This window comes from Micropterus dolomieu, linkage group LG12, assembly GCF_021292245.1.
Source record: "Micropterus dolomieu isolate WLL.071019.BEF.003 ecotype Adirondacks linkage group LG12, ASM2129224v1, whole genome shotgun sequence".
NCBI classification, from domain to species: Eukaryota; Metazoa; Chordata; class Actinopteri; order Centrarchiformes; family Centrarchidae; genus Micropterus; species Micropterus dolomieu.
Genome location: NC_060161.1, coordinates 833,512 through 854,376, shown reverse-complemented (window position 1 = coordinate 854,376; position 20,865 = coordinate 833,512). Strand labels below are relative to the sequence as shown.

Sequence of the window (20,865 nt, the reverse complement as noted above, 5' to 3'; positions counted from 1 at the left end):
ATATGGGCCAGCATTTCTAAAGAATGCTTTCAGCACCTTGTTGAATCAATGCCACGTAGAATTAAGGCAGTTCTGAAGGCGAAAGGGGGTCAAACACAGTATTAGTATGGTGTTCCTAATAATCCTTTAGGTGAGTGTATAATACTGTTATGACCTGGCTCAAAAGGCCACAACAAAAGGGAGACACACCATGGTAAACAGTTAGCATATGTTTATTTAATGAAAATAAGGCAAATCAATAGTTACTTCAAATTAACATAATTAAAGTATGAGGTATGTAGTCTGTGGTTTCAGTAGTGTCTGTGCAGGATGATGGTTGCATGAATGCATGTGTGAAGGTGTTGTAATATGCAAAAACAAGATAAATACCACAAAGCAATAGTCCAACCAAAGAAACCCAAACTAAAGAGGAAACCAGGGAGCCGGCCCGCAGGGAGGTCTGACCTGGCCTCGACAGCAGCTACCTGCAGAATGAGAGCAAGGTTACAAATAGCCTAACCTTAAGACACAGGGACCAGGTGCTTTCAGTTAACACAATCAGCTCTTGAGCTACAAGAGAGAGGGGGGGGGGGAGAGAGAGAGAGAGACCACACCCACTCATGACCCCACAGGGCATCACAATACCATAACTAAAAGTGTACAGCATTTCTGTCCGTGTGGCCTCACACACAAAGTCAACAGTGAAAGGAATGCTATCCATCTGACGAGAAAGCAGCGGACAGTACAGCAGGTAAGATATGATAACATTACCAAGTTATCTATATTAGGCTAACTGTTGCTGATATGCATGAGTTACGTTATTGTCGGTACATGCAGGTTTTAAATGCGGCTATTAACCCCGCTGAGGGCTGTGTGTATAAACTGTAAAGATAAGGTGTAGAAGCTGTGTTTCTGGGTAATAGCACCATGCTGGGCAGGTGACAAGTGTGTGTTTACAGTGTTTGTGTGCTCTGAATAACATAACAGCGCAGCTATAAAGTCTCAGCCGGCAGACCTAGTATGGTATTATTACTACACACGTATGGATGTAACATTGAGGCCTGATACACATCCGCTAATCAGAAACAGAGAACACTACCTGCATCACTGCCGATGTCATTTGACCAGGGAGTGAATGGTGATTAATGCGACTGTCATCAGTGTTTTCCTAGTGTTTATTTTTGCCCCATGCTCAGCTACATCTACACACCTGCACTGGGTTGCACTAGCTCTGTATTATGTGAGGTTAATGGGTTCTTAGGTTCATAACACAGGCACCCCCTTACATATTGTTTAGAGTGTCAGTGTGTTTCTTCATGTATTGATACTTTTGCTTTTTGGTATTGTTTAATTATGTATTGTGCTCCAGTGTCCTGTACACAAGCAGGGCATTGTTAAAAAGTACATGATCCCACTTTTACCACAAGAGGGAGTATACTGTTAGTGAGTTATGTTAGGAGCAGCCTCAACAAGGCAGTGCAGACCATGCTCATAACAATGTACCGATCTGTTTGTGTATGTTGCAGGTATGTTGCAAGCAGACATAATATATGAACGGAACGTACACAAGTAAGTAGACGTAAATAGTCCATGTATCATCCGCTTAAGACCTTGTGGTGGTACATATAAGAAATTGTGTCTGTAAAGCCTGTAACATGACTGTACATGCAGCTGTAATAAACAGGAGCTACAATACAAATCTGTATAATGTAGGAGTTGTGCCAAATGTTTTCCTTTATTGGTATACTGTTATGTGAGAAGCCTCAACATAGCAGTGCATTTCTGTAACTTAACATGAGTCTGAACTGACCATGCTGATAACAATGTTTCGATCTGTTTATGTAGCAGATTTTAGTAAAGATATTCAAAGCCATACTGAGTTTTTATTCAGATGCACAACAATTACTTCTCTCCTAAGTTAGGGCATAAACTCGGCACTAGAGGCTTAGTAACTGCTAGTTAGATTTTAACAAAAACAGCAAACAAAATTGGATGCACCATGGTTAACGTTGGGTATGGACTAAATGGAGTTCCAAAGTCTTTGAACATCTACAGATAGTCTTCAAAATGCATGTAAAATAGAGTAAATTTGAACCTAGACGAATTTTCAACTGCAAATCAGCACAATCTTTATTAATGGGTTGGACTCTGACTTTACATTCACAGGTATTTGAGTCAACTGTCTTATCTGTTTGATTCATAATTTCATCTTCAGTTATTACCACCTGCATTTTGTCCCCATCAGCTAAATAAATCCAATGCAAAATACAGAAGGATATCAGCACTTTATTAAACAATGGATGTGCTTCACTGAATCAAATGTAATCAAGTGTTGAATCATTAATCCTTCCTCCACTACAGTTTTTTAAGATAAATGAAATGGTCCATGTTAGCATGAATTCATATTTCTAGCGCCACTGGATTAAAATGGAGACTTCGCTCTTTATTTACTCATTGCCATAGTGAATTGTAGTTTTCTTTTCATTCCCCACGTACTAAATCAGTCAACTAGTTTTGATCAGCTGTTTAAGAACTGAAAACTCAGTTTCACATCTCAGGCTCAATCAACTCAGAGCTCCTGCCTCATCATCTCTCCTTTGCTTCCTAGTGTTTTCTTTGTGACTAACCTTTTGTTTCTTGTACCTCAGGATCACCGCCTGCTGGACAGCCAGCCATGCATCCCCCATTCGCCACTGCCCACGTCATCTCGTCTGACATTATTCACAAACTTCCTTCAGATGCCTTCAGATCTCCAACCCTACTCATCTCTCGTTCATCTAATGCCCCTACCATCACAACACTGTGGGCACAATGCATAATCTTTCACCTACTACTTCTATGATCCTAAAGAGGTGATAAAGCAGCTAAACTCCTCCACCTGCACCTCCACAATTTTTTTTCAAAGAACCCCTTAGACCCATCTGTGATAAGCAACTACAGACCAATCTCCAATATCCCTTTTCCTAGTAAAATCTTTGAAAAGGATGTCTACAAACAACTACATAATTACCTGTCCCTCCACAATCTATACGATGTGGATCAATCTGGCTTCAGGACCAACCGCAGCACTGAAACAGCTTTGAAGTAGTCAGTGATAAAAAGATCAACAATCTTGCAAACAAACCTTCTATCCTAGTATTTCTAGAATGGACTGCAGCCTTAGATACTGTCAACCACAGCATTTTAATCAGTAAACTAGAAAATTCCTTTGGGCAATGTGGCCGTGTCTTAAAGGGGCTCTCTTCCTATCTAACTGCCAGGACATTCTCTTTGTCTCTTGACAACTTTAAACTTTAAACTGGCAATTATGACATTTTCTTTGAGGTCCCACAAGGCTCAGTTGTGTATTTCACTTTCACATGATATCCTCAGCCCTACTGATGACCTTGACAAAAGCAGTGACATCAATTACTGGATGATCAAAAACTTTTTGCAGTAAAAAAAAAGACTGAGAACCTGTTGAAGAAAACCATATTACCATTATGACCTTACTGCTGTTTACATTCTCCCTGACACAAATTTAAAAAATGCACTGGACAATTACTTCCTGGGTGTATATGTGTATGTATATTTGTAAAGTAATAACTGTATAGTCACAAAGACAGGCTAGGCTGATCTAGGAAATCCATGAAGCAAGGAGGATGACATCGTGGGGCCAATATGCTGCAAGTAAGGGTCCCAGACCTTATAGAAAGCATCTATTTTGGAGTGAAGCATGCACGTGATGTATTCACCAGGAATACAGTCCCTAACAATGCTGTGCCGTGATTTTTTTGTTGGAGCAACAGTTTTAATCCAGAAGAGCAGAATGTTCTTCCTGGCAGCAAGGTCAGTTAACTGAAAAGTCTCCTGTGTTTGCTGTCGGTGACCCGACCCTCTGGGAGACCAAGTATCAGGCACATAGGATCCATCCGTATTGGGACACCAAAAATAGCTGTCAGTTCATTGACAATACTAGACCAATATATTTGTAACTTCACACATGACCAGAGTCAGTGAACATAACTACCAGTCTCAGAGTTGCACTCAGATGTTAGCGTCCATTTTGTTCTTGACAGCAGGTGTTATATGAGTACGATGTACAATTCTGAGCTGTGTGGATTTGGTGCGGTTGCACACAGAAATGTTAGAGGCCTGAGACCAGACTTCCCGCCATTCTGCATCCTCTATGGCAACACCCAGATCTTTCTCCCAGGCATACTTTGTGGTTTGTGAGGTAAAAGGAGAACTAAAGATTAGGGCTCTGTAAAAAACAGTAATGTTCTTTTTGCCAATCTGTAGAAACAAGGCCTTCTCCACAGAGGAAATGGTGTTGTTAGTCATTAAGGTGGTGTCTTTAAAGATGAAATCTCTAATTTGTAAATATCTGTAGAAGTCACCTTGATGAAATAAAATGAATTGCTGACGCAACTGCTGAAAACACAGTAAGATCTGGCCTTTAAATAGATCACCGATTTTCATCAGCCCTTGAGTGGTCCATACTTTAAAGCCCTGGTCCTTGCAACCTGCCAGAAATCCGGGTTATTAAGAATGGGAGTGAGAGGGGATGATAACTGAGCCTGGCCTTCAATAGAGCGAATGGATCTCCAGGCTCTGATGGTACTCACTGTAATAGGGTTAAGGCAGTGTTTTTTTAACAGATTCAGGATTATTCATAAACAGCAGATTGAACAATGGACACTTTGACTGAGAGGACTCAATATGCCAAATTGAGGCTGGATCACAGTTGTGCCAGCTTGCAATCTACCGCAGGTGTGATGCCAGTTGGTAAAATCTAAGATTTGGTACATCTAGACCTCCATCACGACCTGCCAAGTTTTGCCATCTTGAGACGGGGCTTCCTTTTGCTCCAAATAAAGGAGTTTAGCCAGCCTTCAAGCACCTTAATAGCCTTGTTGGATAATAAGATAGGAATCATTTGCAGCGGATATAGCAGTCTAGGCAGTACATTCATTTTAATAAAAGCATCCCTACCTAGCCAGGAAAGAGGCAGAGGGGCCCAGCGGTCTAAGTCAGCCCTTATAGCATGGGGGGGGGGGGGGGGGGGGGGGGGGGAGAACGGGAAGGGCTCAACCATATCTGGAATGCATGTTAACAAACCCAGAGACCACAAAGTTAATTTGATAACCCGAAAAGACACTGAATGAAGAAACGACCTTAATCAAACAGGGGACAGAAGTTTGGGGTTGCGATAGGTGTATCAAAATGTCATCTGCATATAAGGTAATTTTGTGCTCCTTTTCACCAATGAAGATACCAGAAATTGAAGTGTTTTGTCTTACTGCTTGGGCCAGTGGCTCAAATGCAATATCGAAGAGCAGGGGGTTGAGGAGGTCACCCTGCCTGTTCCCGCGGTGGAGGGGGAAATTGGTGGATCTGAGCCCATTAGTCAGGACTGCTGCCGTTGGAGTATTATACAGAACACTAATCCAGTTCACAAAGTTGTCTCCTTGGCCAAATTCTTCCAGAGCATAGAACAAATACGACCACTCAAACTGGTCGAATGCCTTCTCGGCATCGAGAGACAGCACAATGGCCGGGTCTTTGCAGCTCTGGGTTAGTTGGATGATGTTCAGCAGCCTCCTCATATTATCACAAGAATTCCGGCCCTTGACAAAAACCAGTTTGGTCCTCCTTAACAATATGAGGCAGAATCTTCTCTAGTCAGAAGGCCAAAATTTTGGAGCAGTTTTTGGTCAGAGTTCAGTAGGGCTATCGGCATGTATGAGGCCTTACCGGACGGCATAGATTTCAAGGCAAGTAGTGCTTCCTCTCTAGTAATTGGGGCATTTAGTTGTAGTTTTTCATCATCCGTAGCTTTGGGAAGTCTTAAGTCTGCAAAAAACTGACGCATGAGGGTCGGGGCATTGTCGGGCTGCTCGGAACTATATAGGTTGGAATAAAATGATGCAAAATGTTTATTAATGGTTCTAATATCAAACGATCTAACACCATTGGAATCAGTAATAGAGACTATATTTTGAGAATCTGCCCTCTTCCTGACAAGGTTAGCAAGATATCTTCCAGGTTTATCCCCAAACTCACATACATGCAAATTTAAGAGTCCTGAATCAGAAAGGTATTCAATGCGGCACGTGCGTATGACAGTTCCTTAAGCAAATCAGGACTTGGGCTAGATATGTGATTTCTCTCCAATTCAGCTAATCGAGATTCGAGAAGTTTACGCTGTTCATTCTTCCTACGCTTTTTGGATGCAACAAAAGACATAATCAGTCCACGAGAGTATATTTTACACGTCTCCCAGAGGACAGAAGGATTATCTGTGGATGGTTTAATTTAATAGAATAAAAAATCTTAAATTCCGAGGTAAAGTAAGAGATAAACTTGTTATCTTTAAGAAGATAAGGTTGAAATCTCCAACACCGTGATAATGCCCTGTCCTCAGCAAGAGAATATTCTAAATAAAGGGGGGCGTGGTCGCATAACACAATATTGCCTATCGAACAAGATAAGGCGAGAGACATCTTTGAGGAGGGGATGAAAATGTTGTCAATTCAGGTATAACTTTTATGTGGAGCCGAGAAAAAAGTGAATTTTGAGTCAGTAGGGTGAAGCTGCCTCCACACATCAGAATATTCAATGTCACGACATATATTAGTGAGCGCCCTCGCTTGTTTAGAAGGGGGAGAGATGTCAGATGGGAGTTTATCAAGAGAGGGATTGAGGTGACAATTGAAATCTCCTCCCACAAAAGAGTCACCTGAGGTCCATTCCATAAAAACTGCAAAGGCCTTGGAGAGAAAATCAGGGGAGTAAGCTGGGGGACAGTATAGATTCATAAACATTACCTCTTTCCCTGCGAGTATTCCTTTAACAATTACATACCGACCCTGGCTGTCTTTAACACAATCAAGAAATCTAAATGCCAGCTTTTTATTAATCAAAATGGCTACGCCAATACTGAAAGAAGAGTATGAGGTAGCAAAGACGTGCCCCACTCCTGTGCAATTTAGCATTATCCTTGTCCTCCAGGTGATGCTCCTGGAGGAACCCAATAGAAACATCAATGGATGAATAGCATGCCATGAAAACGAAAGAAGTCCTCCCTGCAGGAGTGAACGAAATAAGGTGGAAACGTAGTATTCACGTTACGAGCGGCCTTGCCACTCGGTTGGGAAATGTTCAATATACTTAAAATGTTCAGAGTGTTCAAAAATAGGCGACGTCTAGAAAACGGAGCATGACGTACCAGCCTGAGTGGTAAGACTACGGTCACTGCAGAATAAGTGTCCCAGGCCAGGCAAACGGAGCTACGTGCCCCGTAAGGTCATCATCCAGGCAGAGTGTCAATGAAAGCGCGTACCTCCTCCGGGGTGGAAAACCTCTTTTTGGAGCCTCCGTGTATCACCTGTAGAGTAGCCGGGAATAACATAGCAGCGCGCTGCTTCCATGACCCTCTGTTTGTCTCTGAATTGGATTGGACTCCTGTTCGGGTCTGGTTTCTGTCTATCTTGTGCAACGTTATCATTGCCGGGCTCGGACGAGACATCTTTTTTGTCTTTGTTTCCTCTGGTTCCATCTCGTCAAAAGACTGTGGCCAAAAGTTTTCCAAGGACATAGCCTGTTAAGTTCATAACAAAAAATGTCTTGTAGCGCCCGGTTATCAGCAGGATAATAAGAAAATTAACACCGAGTGGCAGGTGCTCTGGCAAAAGCGTCTGCTCAGCTTACCGCCATCACGTGACCCCCTCAAATGTATATCTAACTATCTGTTATGTTCTGTGTGTGTAGCATAAGGAGACTACAAACTTTCCTGCCCTATGGAATAAAGTTCCTGAGTTTTGTCTCCATGTGATGAGTCCATGTTTTGTCAACAGTGCCAGTTCAGATCAATGTAAATGGGGGAAGAACAGGGCTGTGTTAAATATAAAATGTTGCTCGTTAAACTGCAAAACTTGGAAATTAGAGGGTCATGGCTCAGAAGGTAAATATTTATATCTTACAAATAGTTTTTAAAAGACTTGTTTTCAGGATGAAAAAAATGACGTCAAATAAACGTGTGCAGGTCAGGCCTTGTGAGGTGACGTCGCTGTCTATATCTGTCATTAACTGGTGTAGGAAGCTTCTATACATAATTGAAGAACACTGATTTTAACATTTAATTATCGTAAAATTGGAAGTATAATGAAATGTTATGCCTATTTCCACTTTTATTTCGCTGCCTCTACAAATGAGTAAATTCTTCCAAAGACAGCAGAACAAATGACAAACTACATACTGTAATCATGACTAAAAGCCAAATTAGCCCTAACATCTTTCTAATTTCAGCAGCACCCACCACTAGAAGCAAATAAGGTATAGCCATATTCAATTCAGTTTTATTTATATAGTGCCAAATCACAACAACAGTTATCTCACAGCGCTTTTCATAAAAGAGCAGGTCTAAACCGTACTCTATGATGTTATTTACAGAAGCCCACAATTAATAACCCCATAGACTGGGTATAGCACAACACTTGATCATAGAAACTGTGCAAGTCCATAGGCTGTATGATCATGTATACTAGTTAAGATAAGACTGCACTAAAGGAAATTCAGGTGCAACAGCAGCAATTATATATGGTGAAAATAAAAGACAAGCAGCTTCTCCCGTGAGACTGCACCTCTGTGCTATTTAATGCATAATATAATGAGCAAAATAAAACACGTTAATTATAGATCACATTGAAACTCTGCAAGATAAAATACAAGCCTTTCAAAAAGTCCTGAGTGGATCAGGAGGTTACTGAATCAGCTGTAGCTGTAATTTCCAACTTGTGGTGTGACCCGGGGACTGCAGATGGCTGATCCAAAGCTGTGACACCAAGTGGTCCTTCATTTCCAGGTGAAACATCTTTGTCTGCAGGGGGGAGGACAAGTCAGTGGGGAAAAACAGTGGAGCTTGTGTTAACCTCAAACACGTCTAGTGTAGACTTTGGGCCCTAATAGACAGCTGAGCGGGAGCCAGGAGACTGAGCATGGGGCAATAACAAACACAGGGACAGACGGGAACACTCGAAATACAGTGAAGTGAAAGAACAAAAGGAGACACTATAGGAAAACACTGATGACAATCGCATTAATCACCATTCACTCCCTGGTCAAATGACATTGGCAGTGATGCAGGTAGTGTCCTCTGTTTCTGATTAGCAGATGTCTATCAGGTGTGAGGCCACAAGGACAGAAATGCTGTACACTTTTAGTTATGGTATTATAAATGATAGTCCTCCCTCCAGCCCTACTCAGTTCCTCTGCTTGCTTTCGTGGCAGTGTGCTGGCAGTCAGAGCTCTCACTGCAGTCTAGTGCCTCTGCGCCTCAGCCCTTCCAAACGCACCCTGCAGCCTTTGGGTCACACGTCCTCATTTGCATACAGGACTCAATCCTGAATCCCCAAATCCCCAATCCTCAATCCCCAAATCCCCAAATTCCCAATCCTAAATCCCCAAACCTAAATGGCTAAATGACGAAATCTCCAATCCTAAATACAAAATGCCCTATCCTAAATACCAAATCCCCAATCCTTAATGGCTAAATGACTAAATGCCCAATCCTAAATACCAAATAAATTTTTGACGGGGATCATGTGATGCTTGCAACTAGATAGACGCACTTTTTCGCCTCCCCACTGGGTCGACGCAAAATAACTATTTGAAGTAACAATTTCGCGGTGTGATTCACTGTAACAGCTGTAATAAGTGTCAAAATGTCCCTGGATAACTTTTTTGCACCGCCCGCATTGAGTAAGAAGAGAGACGGACGAAAGAAAACGGCTAGCAAGGCTAGTGCTAATAGCACTGCTAACGTAGCATCTGCTGCTAGCCAAATCGACACGATACGAAGAGGCTGAGCGTGATACGGAGCAGGCGGCTACAGAATGTGAACCGGAGCCAGAGGACGTCAACCTCCAAAGAGATGACATATTAATTGAGAGAGTGACCACCAATATCGCTGAGATGCTAGACACAGCATTTTGGAAAAAGTGGCGGCTATAGAACAGCACGTATCTGATCTTGAGGACGTGTCAACGGTGACTGAGCCAAGACTGGAATCTTTGGAAAATGCTCTCAAAAAAGCACTAGAACGCCTTGATAATTATGAGAATCAAAGTCGTCGCCAAAATATTAAGATCAGAGGGCTTAATGCTGGCTTTGAGGGTGAAGATCCAGTTACGCTTTTTGAGAAATGGATTCCTGAAGTTTTGGATATGCAGTAGGATAGGGTCAAAATTGAGAGAGCAGGGGACCTGCGCTTGGAGGAGGAGAGAAAAGCGGCTCTCGAGCGGTCCTAGTGAGATTACACAATTACACCGATAAACAGAAGATCCTTAATGGAGCGAGGAACAAAGGCAGGCTGACAGTGGACGGTCAGGAGGTGTCCTTCTACCAAGATTTTTCGGCTGAAGTGGTCAAGAAGAGGCAAGAGTCGGCAAACGCTCGGCATAGGTTACGGGAAGCGGGCATCAGATACGCTTTTGTGTACCCGGCCGTAATACGGATCTTTCATCAGGATGGGACTACGAAAACACTCTCCAACATGAAAGACGTCAACAACTACATTAAAGGACTGCCTGAGAGATTAAATACAGGTAAATAACTTAGACTATGTTCCGGTAATAGCAACGTTTGCCTATTAATAACCTCTGATGACAAATGACAGAACCTAAAAAGCGCTGAAATGAGTGCTTTGACAAATAATACTGGGCCTTATTTTCTGTTATTTTATGTTGTGGGTTAAGACACTCAATCCGTAGCTGTTTAAATGTACGTTTTAATTAGTGTTATCATATGGCTTGTTACATTGACCAACGACCCTAGTTGGGAAGGTTATTTGTTTTCTTTTTTTCTTTGCAGTTCTCATTTTTCTGGCTCGCTAAGACCCCACTTGGATACTCCTTAATAAGAGTATGACGAAGTTTGTTTTTGTTTCTTGCATCTTCCACCTTTTAATAGGTTTGTGGATATTTAGGTTATTGTTTGTTACTCCAAGCTGTGTGTTTTGTTTTTGCTTGGAATTTTTTATCTTCTCTTTATCAGCACAGGCAGAGTTAAATGTTGGGATTGGACTAAATGTATTTATTTCTATCTTTTTGAATACAGCATTAAGTACATAAAGTATATATTTAGTAATGAGTATTAGAATTTGTACTTGGAATATAAGGGATCCAATAATCCAGTGAAAAGGAAAGCTATCCTAAACAGTCTAAAAAAGGACAAAATCCTTTTTACAGGAAACACACCTCAGCAACAATGAACATAAGAAATATCTCCGGGAGTGGGTTGGTCAGGTTTATTATTCATCTTATTCAACAAGTAAGAGGGGGGTAATAATATTGATACATAAAAACTTGCTGTTTGTTGTTACAGACACATATAAGGATACAGAGGGGAGAATCATTTTAACCAAAGGAATGCTTTATGGGGAAATTATTTTGCTGGGTAGCATCTATAGTCCTAACGTAAATTGTGATGATTTTTCTGCCTTACTTTTTGACTGGCTTGTTGAGATGGACTCCTCAAACATTTTGATAGGAGGCGATTTTAATTGCTCTCTTTGTCCTTTTTTGGACAGGAGCCCAGCTCAAAATAGTCAGTCTAAAAGTGCAAGATCGCTTAAAAACACATTAGAGGAAATCGGCCTGTTAGATATTTGGAGGCATTTAAACCCTTCAACACAAAGCTTTACATTTCACTCCTTACTTCATTCATCAATGTCCCGCATTGACTATACATTTATCTCAAGGCATTTGGCCCATCTAGTGGAGAAGTCAGATATAGGAGTTATTGCCATTTCTGATCACGCTCCTGTTAGTTTAGAGATGCAACTGCCCAGACAACTAGAGCGAACTATTTACAGGAAGTTAAACAGGCTATTACTTTTTGATGACAATTTTATTAAACTACCAGAAGAACAGACAGATTTGTATGTAAACATCAATGACAAAGAGGACGCTGACCCTAGAATTGTATGGGATGCTTATAAAGCCTACATGAGAGGGGTTATAATCTCATATACAAGCTGTAAAAAGAAGGAACGAATAATACTACAAAATGACCTTGAAATAAAAATAAAAGACTGGAAGAAGAATATTATGCATCAAAATCAGACGAAGTCCTTAAGGAATTAAAGACATCCGGGACATGTTAAGTGACTTAATGACAAGGAAAGCTGAGAAGGATATTTTATTTGCACAACAAAGACTATTTGAATTTGGCAATAAACCAAACAAATTCTTGGCGAGGCTGGCAACAATCAGCATCATATGGATAATAAGCACATTAATGAGCGTTTTAGACAATTTTATGAGGAACTGTATAGTTCTGAGACTGTGACAAATTAAAAGATCGCCACTTTCTAAACAGCTTGAATATACCACGACTAACCGAAGACCAGGCTAACTTACTGGAAGGTCCCATTACATTTTTAGAAATTGATACAGCCATTTCATCACTCCAATTGGGCAAATGCCCTGGAGCTGACGGATATCCTGTTGAGTTTTTTAAGGTTTCGAAAGGCAAGATTAATAAATTATTACAGAGAGTATTTAATGCATCTTTTGAACACTCAAGTCTCCCGGGAACTATGTATATTGCCAATATTACAGTAATACCAAAAAAAGATAAGGGACCCAGAACTGCCTTCTTCCTATCGGCCGATAAGCTTGCTAGGAGTAGACATGAAAATATTGTCAAAGGTGTTAGCGAATAGATTAGAGCGGGTTGTATCAGACATAGTAAGCACAGACCAGACTGGATTTATTAAGGGTTGTTTGTCCTCAAAAAATACATGACGCTTGATTAATATTTTCAATCATCTTAATTACCATCAAATACCCGGTGCTATTGTTTCAATGGACGCCGAATAACAGTAACAACAAAGTTGCCGAATAAAGCTTTCGACCGTGTCGAATTGGACTACATGTTCGAAGTGCTAAGAAGATTTGGTTTTAAATCCACTTTTATTGATTGGGTGAAGATCTTGTACAAGATGCCTGCAGCCTCTGTCTTGACAAATGGTATTTTATATGCACCATTTAAACTTACCCGCGGTACTGCTCAGGGCAGTCCTTTATCACCTTTGCTGTTCTCCTGGCTATAGAGCCGCTTGCGATAGCTGTCAGACAGAATATAAATATAAGAGGAACTTTAATAGAAACAAAACAGCACAAAATTTTATTATATGCCGATGATATTCTTTTAACTTTAACAGATCCTGATAAATCAATTCCAGTACAGGTTGATTGTATTAAAAGAATTTGGACAAATATCAGGGTATAAGGTAAATTTTGAAAAGTCAGAAATAATGCCTTTAACAAACAGTGGTCAGGTCAAGCCTGCTTATGTTAAACCTTTCCGCTGGGCACCTAAAGGATTTAAGTATCTAGGAATGAAAATCACACCCAAAATTGGTCAGCTGTATGCAGAAAACTTCAATCCTTTAATTAGTCACATAAAAGAAAAAGTTAGTAAGTTAAGTTGGAAAAAGCTTCCTTTATCAATGCTTGGTAGGATTAACCTTACTAAAATGATAAAAATTTCTTATCCAGTGTCAATGCTTTTTGTGTTTTTGGATCCAAATGATCTTAAGGACATTAATAAACTGATATCAGACTTTATTTGGGCAGGCAGAAAATCTAAGTTCCAACTTCCAAAACAACAGGGTGGGTGGGGCTTACCAAAGATTGAGAATTATGTTCTGTCTGTTTATGCTAGAATTGTTTCAGTGTGGGCAACTGAACATGATGTGACACCTTGGCTTGAGATTGAAAAAGTAATTAGCAAACCCTTCTGTCTTATAAACTTATTAGATAAACGTGCAAGAGAACTGCCACCTGCTGTTGAAGACAATTACCTAATTAATAATGTTATCAAGACATGGAGTATTTTGAAGAAATTATTTGGGAAGTCTCAGGCTCTTAACTTTCTTGCAGTTCTGGTAGATACCCCAGATTTAACAGCAGAGGGCGCTGGTCTCAATCTCAAGTCATGGCAAGACACTGGTATTAGGAGAATGTATGATCTGTGGGTCAAAGGTAAATTCAAGACATTTGAAGATCTCAATATAATATACCTGCCAAAGATTTCTACAAGTATCTCCAGATCAGGCATTACGTAAAATCAAAGACTAGATCTCTGGAGCTACCAACGAACTGTTACTTGCTTGAAAAACCTCTGCTGGACTGTCGGAAACGTGGACATTTTGTGTCTAGATTCTATTGTGAGTTACAGACTCTAACGGTAGACAAACTGAAACACTTACGAACAACTTGGAATATGCTGCTTAAAATGTCAACTGACTCTCATGGGAGGAAATCTTAATACTGCCCTCTAGAATATCAATCTGTAATAGATGCAAAGAAATGCAGTTCAATATTCTACATAATGTTTACATATCACCTTATATTTACATTAAGTACACTCCAGGTGTTTCTCCGAACTGTCCTAAATGTAACTCAGCTAAAGGCACTAGATATCACTGTCTTTGGGAGTGCAAGAACATCAAGGTATTCTGGCAGGCAGTATGCAGTGAAATCAGTTCGGTGATAGGACAGACAGCCCCACTCAGCCCGCTCATGTGCCTACTGGAGCTTATACTACCTATACTACTCTGAGAGCTCACAAAGAGACTGTTCAGTTTCTCCTGATGCTGGCTTGAAAGGCTATAATGGCCAAATGGGTTGGTAGCAAAGTCCCCTCCACTCAGATGTGGAAATCTCTGATATCTGAAGTTGTAAGTCTAGAAAGATTGAGGTATTGTCTCAATGGTAAATCGCACCTGTTTAAAAAATGGGAGAATATTTTAAAGTGTCTGAAGATTAAAAAGTCATAAACACAAACTGGATAAAATGTATGTACAACCATATGCCGAGATGCTGTATGTAAACATGCCCATAGATATGGTTATTAATATAGTTTTCTGTGCTGTGTTTTTTGTTTTTGTATGTTTTGTTTGAAATAACTAAAATGTTTAATAAAAAGACTGTTTGAATAACTTTTAATCGTCAATGGGTTTAGAGTATGCAACGAAAATTTGAAGTTGATCGGACTAAATCCCTAGGAGGAGTTCATTAAAGTACAAAGTGTGTATATCGCCAAAAATGATCATTAAATCCAAAATGGCTGACTTCCTGTTGGGTGTTGGGCATCGCTCCAAGGCTTTTTTGTACGTCTGGCCATGATACACGTACCACAAAATTTCATCCACGTAGGTGTAACTTTGTCTGTAGGGGGCGCTAGCGAGCCATTTACCTGTTGCATCTAACAACATCTAACTATAACACAAGAAGTGTCAACAACACCTCAAGAAACATTACAGCCGCGCCATCATATATTATAAAGGAGGGAAAAGGACTCATTAGCCTCACCTCATCAGGTAAGATATTAGACTGGAGAAGTTGAAGTTGAAGTGGACATGAAAGCAGCTCCAGCATCTTTGTCGCAGCTGAAACGCTGCTGTTTGCCATCAACAATAACACACAGCGTACAAGGGTACTGGAGAAAGTACTTCATATTGAGTTCACGGAGCTTGCGCTTGACAGGATCAAAGTTCCGGTGTCTCCTCGTCAGATCGGCACTGAAGTCTGGATAGATGAAGATGCAACTCTCGTTATATTCCAGCTTCTTTTTCTCCCTAGCAAGGCGAAGGATTTTTATCTTATCTTGGAAGTTAAGCAGTGTAATCATGATGGACCTGGGACTGGCTCTGTCGTTTCGTCGGACAGTTGGAGAGTGGTGGGCCCTCTCAATGATTGGTGTAGTGGGGAAGTTGTTTCGTCCCAGGAGTTGTGGGATCAGCCGAGACATGAAACCGATGATGTCACCGCCTTCAGCGGACTCATGCACTCCCACAAAGCGGAGATTACAGCGTTGGCTCCGGATATCCAACTCATCAACTTAATCCAACAGGTAAGAATTGCTTATCTCGAATTGCTGAACCCGAGCCACAAACTCTAGTACATTGTCCTCATTAGCTCCTATACACTGCTCTAGCAAATTAACTTGCTCTCCTAAAGTAGTTAAAGAATTCTGAATGCTGCTCAGACTACTTTGAATGGGATCCACTTTTGCATCAAAACGTGTCAGCATGTCAGTCTTGATCTGTTGGACAGCATCCCACAAAGTTTGTAGTGAAATGTGCCGCTCCTCCATTGTGGCAAAGACGCATATATGTCACAAAATAAATCTCTTAACTGTGTAGAGCAACTTTGTTGAATGCTTGACTTATTTAGATGCAAATCAGGTCACAGTCATGTGGATCAGCATAAAAGATTGCTTAAAGGCAGGGTAGGTAAGTTTGAGAAACTGGCAAGAAACTGCTGATTTTTGAAAGTATCCAACAGAGAAACTCCCACCCCCTCCCTTCTGGGCTCCTTTCAAAGCCACGCCCCCAAAACACGTGAACACGCGTTACCGACTCTACTGGAGGACGAGCACAGTGTGATGAGCGGAGAGCAGCGCGATACAGCGGCTCACATCAGGGGTAAGAAAACATTTAACTTTATCGTTATGAAAATAAATAACTAACCCGGCTGTTAGTACTCACTATCAAGCTAGCATGTTATTATTGGATAGGTTTAAGAAGACTGACTTTGATTCAGTAACGAGTTGGCTAGCTAACTGTTAGCAACAGGTAGCTGTGCTAACAGCTGCGGTAACACTGGGCAAAGCTAAAAACGGGCTGATACACATTTTCCCGTTTCCATCAGTTACACTACACGAACGTGTATTTCGCGTTAGACTCATAACATGTACGTTGTTTTGCACGTTAGAGCTTCCACTGTGACAGCATTATTGTCTCTGATGAGGACTGCACCCAGAGCCAAGCACAGACCGGGACAGGACCAGGACCAGCCAGGGGTCAAGGCGAAGCAGAGGAGGGAGGGCTGCCAGGGTTTGAGGAAGAAGAGGCAGGACGGGGAGGACGAGGTGCAAGCCGAGCAGCACATACCTGCGTCGAGCTTCACGCTCCAACAACAGCATATGAACAGGTATATCTATACATATATATTTTAATATTAGTCTATTATGCCACAGTGTACTTGTCTCAAAGTTTCTCTGGTGTTTCCCCCTAAGCCCTTTTGGTGTCAAAAATAAAGTGCTATATAAATGTAATCCATCACTATTGTTATTACTTTTTTATTATTGTTTACTGATTACAACAACTAACTACAGCTCTGCTTCAGCCATCAGCTCATCTGTGTCATGAACATTGACCTGGTGTGTAATGTGGACACAGAAGTCCTGTTAGAGAACAACAAACCTCTTTTTATCTCCTTTTTATCAGTTATTCTGCTTTTTCCTTGGTTTTCTGTTCCCTGCCTGCCTCCCTGTGTTTTCTCCCCTGTGTGTGCTCTCTCTCTCCCTCTGCTTCTGAGCCCAGCCAACGACCCGCGACTGCACCTCATCAGCCACCTCGTCAGCCTGCCACACCTGCCAGTAGTCAACCTCATCCCTGCCTGTATTTCAACCCCGGTTCTCCACACCACTCTTGCTTGATCGTCGTTGCTCCATACCCGGTGGCACCTCTGCGTTCAGGTTCTCATGTTTTTGTTTTCTCTCAATTTCCCTGTGCTTTGTCGCTCCTGTCACTAACCCTGTCTTTCTGTCTGTTTTCCCTCCCAGATTCACTCACCTCGTCATCCGTTCTGTCGGCTGGGCTCATCCTCCGGTCCTCTTCGGGCTTCCCCCTTCCTCCCAGTTCCCCCTTGCGTCCTCCCTTCCTTGGCCCCAGTGTCCCCCGGCTCTCTGGTCCCAGTCAACTCGGTTCCCCTTGCCTGTGTTTCCCCGGCTTCCACCTCTCCCTCCACTCCGGTCCCTCAACCCCTTGTTCCCTCAATAAACCTCCTATCCTGAGCGTTGTATTTGGGTCCTCTCTGTCCCCACACCACACCACCCGTAACAATCTGATCAAGTTGATGAATGTTCTTTCCAATTACACAGATCTTTCCAATTTGGGGTTCAAACAACTATATATTCCTTTACAGGCCAGAATCTGAGAACTGTGGACAACATCCAGACTACAGTGTTTCCATGCACCACATATGGCCGATCTTCCAGACCCAGGACAGAGTAACAGACAGTTCAGTCAGGCAGCATACAGACAGTTTGTAGTGTGGAAATGTGGAGCACGTGGTCAGAGTCGTGATACTGAGTTGCTGTTTCTGGAAGATATGCAACTGTTCTCCTGATCCACCAGGACAATACAGAGGTTTAATCCTAGCAGGGTGTAAGATGTAATGTCACAACTGACAGTGCTACACAAATAATTCCATCCACTGTGTGGATGAATACCTGTACATTGTTTTTGTTTTATTCCCAGGAGGGTAGAGAAAATACAAAGTATATTCCCTGTTATGGAGAATATTTTCATTCTTTTTTTAAATAAAACATTGAAAATGATAAATGCCTTTTCTTTACACTTGCAGCATAAACAATCAAGCAATTACATGTATGTCTTATGTCTCCAATAATGACATCGAAATGTGGTATAACGCTTGTTTGTTATTAAAATACTACTATAACTACAACCTTTATCACAAATAATTTTTAAACATCATTCAAAATAAGTATATACAGGAAGAAAGACAAGGTGTGTCCAGAGGTGTCCTGACTGATTATGAAGACAGTTCAGACTTTGCATGTAGCATCATATCGCTGCTGTGGAGATGATTAAATATATCACTATCACCTCTCTGACATGATTACCACATTTCAAAACCAACCATATTACTTTTTGTTTTATATTTTGCTGTATCTAGCAACACAGTTGGGGCAGGGACACCTGACTGAACCCCATGTTGACGGGGATCATCAGGTCTCCTGGTTCTGCTTCTAGGCATCTCCTCAGTAGTAGACAACCGTCAGAGGAGGAGGAGGATGGCACTCTGGAGGTCTGCGATGTAACTGTAGTCCTTCTCCACCTTCAGTCCACTTCCTGGACTTTTTGTTGTACACCTTGCTGTACCTGATAATACAGAAAGCAGGATCAGCTTAATGAAAATTTTGTAATACCTGACGTTATTCTCTTATACAGTAGCATTTCCACATAAAATGTAATCAAAACAATAAATCAGCACCATTTATCTGTATTCCTCATACTGTTTAATATTTTTGATTCATCACTTATAAATGTATTGAGTAAAATGCACAAGAGTACTCATAATGCAACATACTGAACTGTGTCATCAGCTTTTCTCCTGGCTGGACTGTGGACACGGTGGTTGTAATCCAGGCTATCCAGCATGGTCTGATCAGCGTATACTGGTGGGAAGCACAGGGCTATGAAAGACTCCAAATCTGCAGGTGACCTGAGGGCTCAGTAGAAATAAAACATACAGGAATTTTTACTTCTGGTAAAATAAGTAATGGCATAACAGCAGCAATTACAGTAAAAAGGTTTTCACACAGTAGGTTTAGCTACGAACAATGTCAAACTATATAATAGGTAGTTTATATACCAGAAACACAGATACTTGGGGACCTTTAGCCATCATTGTTTATGTATACTAATGTTGAAATGTCTTTCTCATAACTACAAACACACAGCTACATCACCACATTTGTAAAAGTAACATACAGTCAAACATCAACTGCAGACACAAGATAATCACAAACAGATTAGATACAAGGTAAAGATAACTAAAGTTAGGTGTAAACATAGTATAACAATAAACCTATATGGTGAATAACTAAAGCAGTCTACACTTACATTGTCTTACCTAATGTTAGCTAAGGAAAACACAGCTCGCTCGCTAGATAGAATTCATCGTCTCTACTCTGGCTCCTACACCAGCCTGCACTCGTAGCAACAGTTAGCTGTATGCTAAGTAGGTAGCTACATTTGCTAGCGATGAAAGTAACAAATTACCATCAAAATGATAAAAGCCAGATTACCTGTCCAGCAGAAATAAAGCCACCACGCTGTGTCAGCCCTTTGGTGTTCCTCAGTTGTCACTATCGTTGAAATGCCACCCACCGGTCTGACCGCTTCGCTCATCAGGTCTGACAGCTGACCGGGTGCGCGCACGGGGGCAGCTCCTGTAGCAGCAGGACTCGTAGCCATGGCAGCGAGGGAGAGTGACAGTCAGCCAGCCAATAATTGCATTTGGTCCGAATGAAACGAGTGGCTGTGTTTACTGCAGCCCTGAGAGGACTACAGACAGCCGATTTTTATACTCTCTTTTTCAGTGCACCTAACATTTTAATATGCATTGGTGTATATAGACAGTTTCAACAAATATGACAAATAGTGTTTTAGAAGCAAATTCCCTACCCTGCCTTTAAGAAGCAGCTATACCATGGACAAACAGACTTGAGCTTGAGATACAGTGGGTACGGAAAGTATTCAGACCCCTTTAAATTTTTCACTCTTTGTTTCATTGCAGCCATTTTCCAAAAATCAAAAAAGTTCATTTGATTTCTCAGTAATGTACACTCAGCACCCCATCTTGACAGAAAAAAACAGAAATGTAGAAATTTTTGCAAATTTATTCAAAAAGAAAAACTGAAATATCACATGGTCATAAGTATTCAGACCCTTTGCCATGACACTCATATTTAACTCAGGTGCTGTCTATTTCTTCTGATCATCCTTGAGATGGTTCTACACCTTCATTTGAGTCCAGCTGTGTTTGATTATACTGATTGGACTTGATTAGGAAAGCCACACACCTGTCTATATAAGACCTTACAGCTCACAGTGCATGTCAGAGCAAATGAGAATCATGAGGTCAAAGGAAATGCCTGAAGAGCTCAGAGACAGAATTGTGGCAAGGCACAGATCTGGCCAAGGTTACAAAAAAATTTCTGCTGCACTTAAGGTTCCTAAGAGCACAGTGGCCTCCATAATCCTCAAATGGAAGACGTTTGGGACGACCAGAACCCTTCCTA

General features: G+C 41.3%; 2 long non-coding RNA genes across 3 annotated transcripts in view; one reads left to right on the top strand and one right to left on the bottom strand.

Moving 5' to 3' along the window:
• Nucleotides 1–20,865, bottom strand: part of LOC123981164 — a 28,417-nt gene that overhangs the window by 5,962 nt on the left and 1,590 nt on the right. The window lies entirely within an intron of this gene.
• LOC123981165 lies at nucleotides 17,380–17,829 on the top strand. Its single transcript, XR_006827689.1, has 2 exons — nucleotides 17,380–17,511; nucleotides 17,599–17,829. It is a non-coding gene; the product is annotated as an uncharacterized LOC123981165 (long non-coding RNA).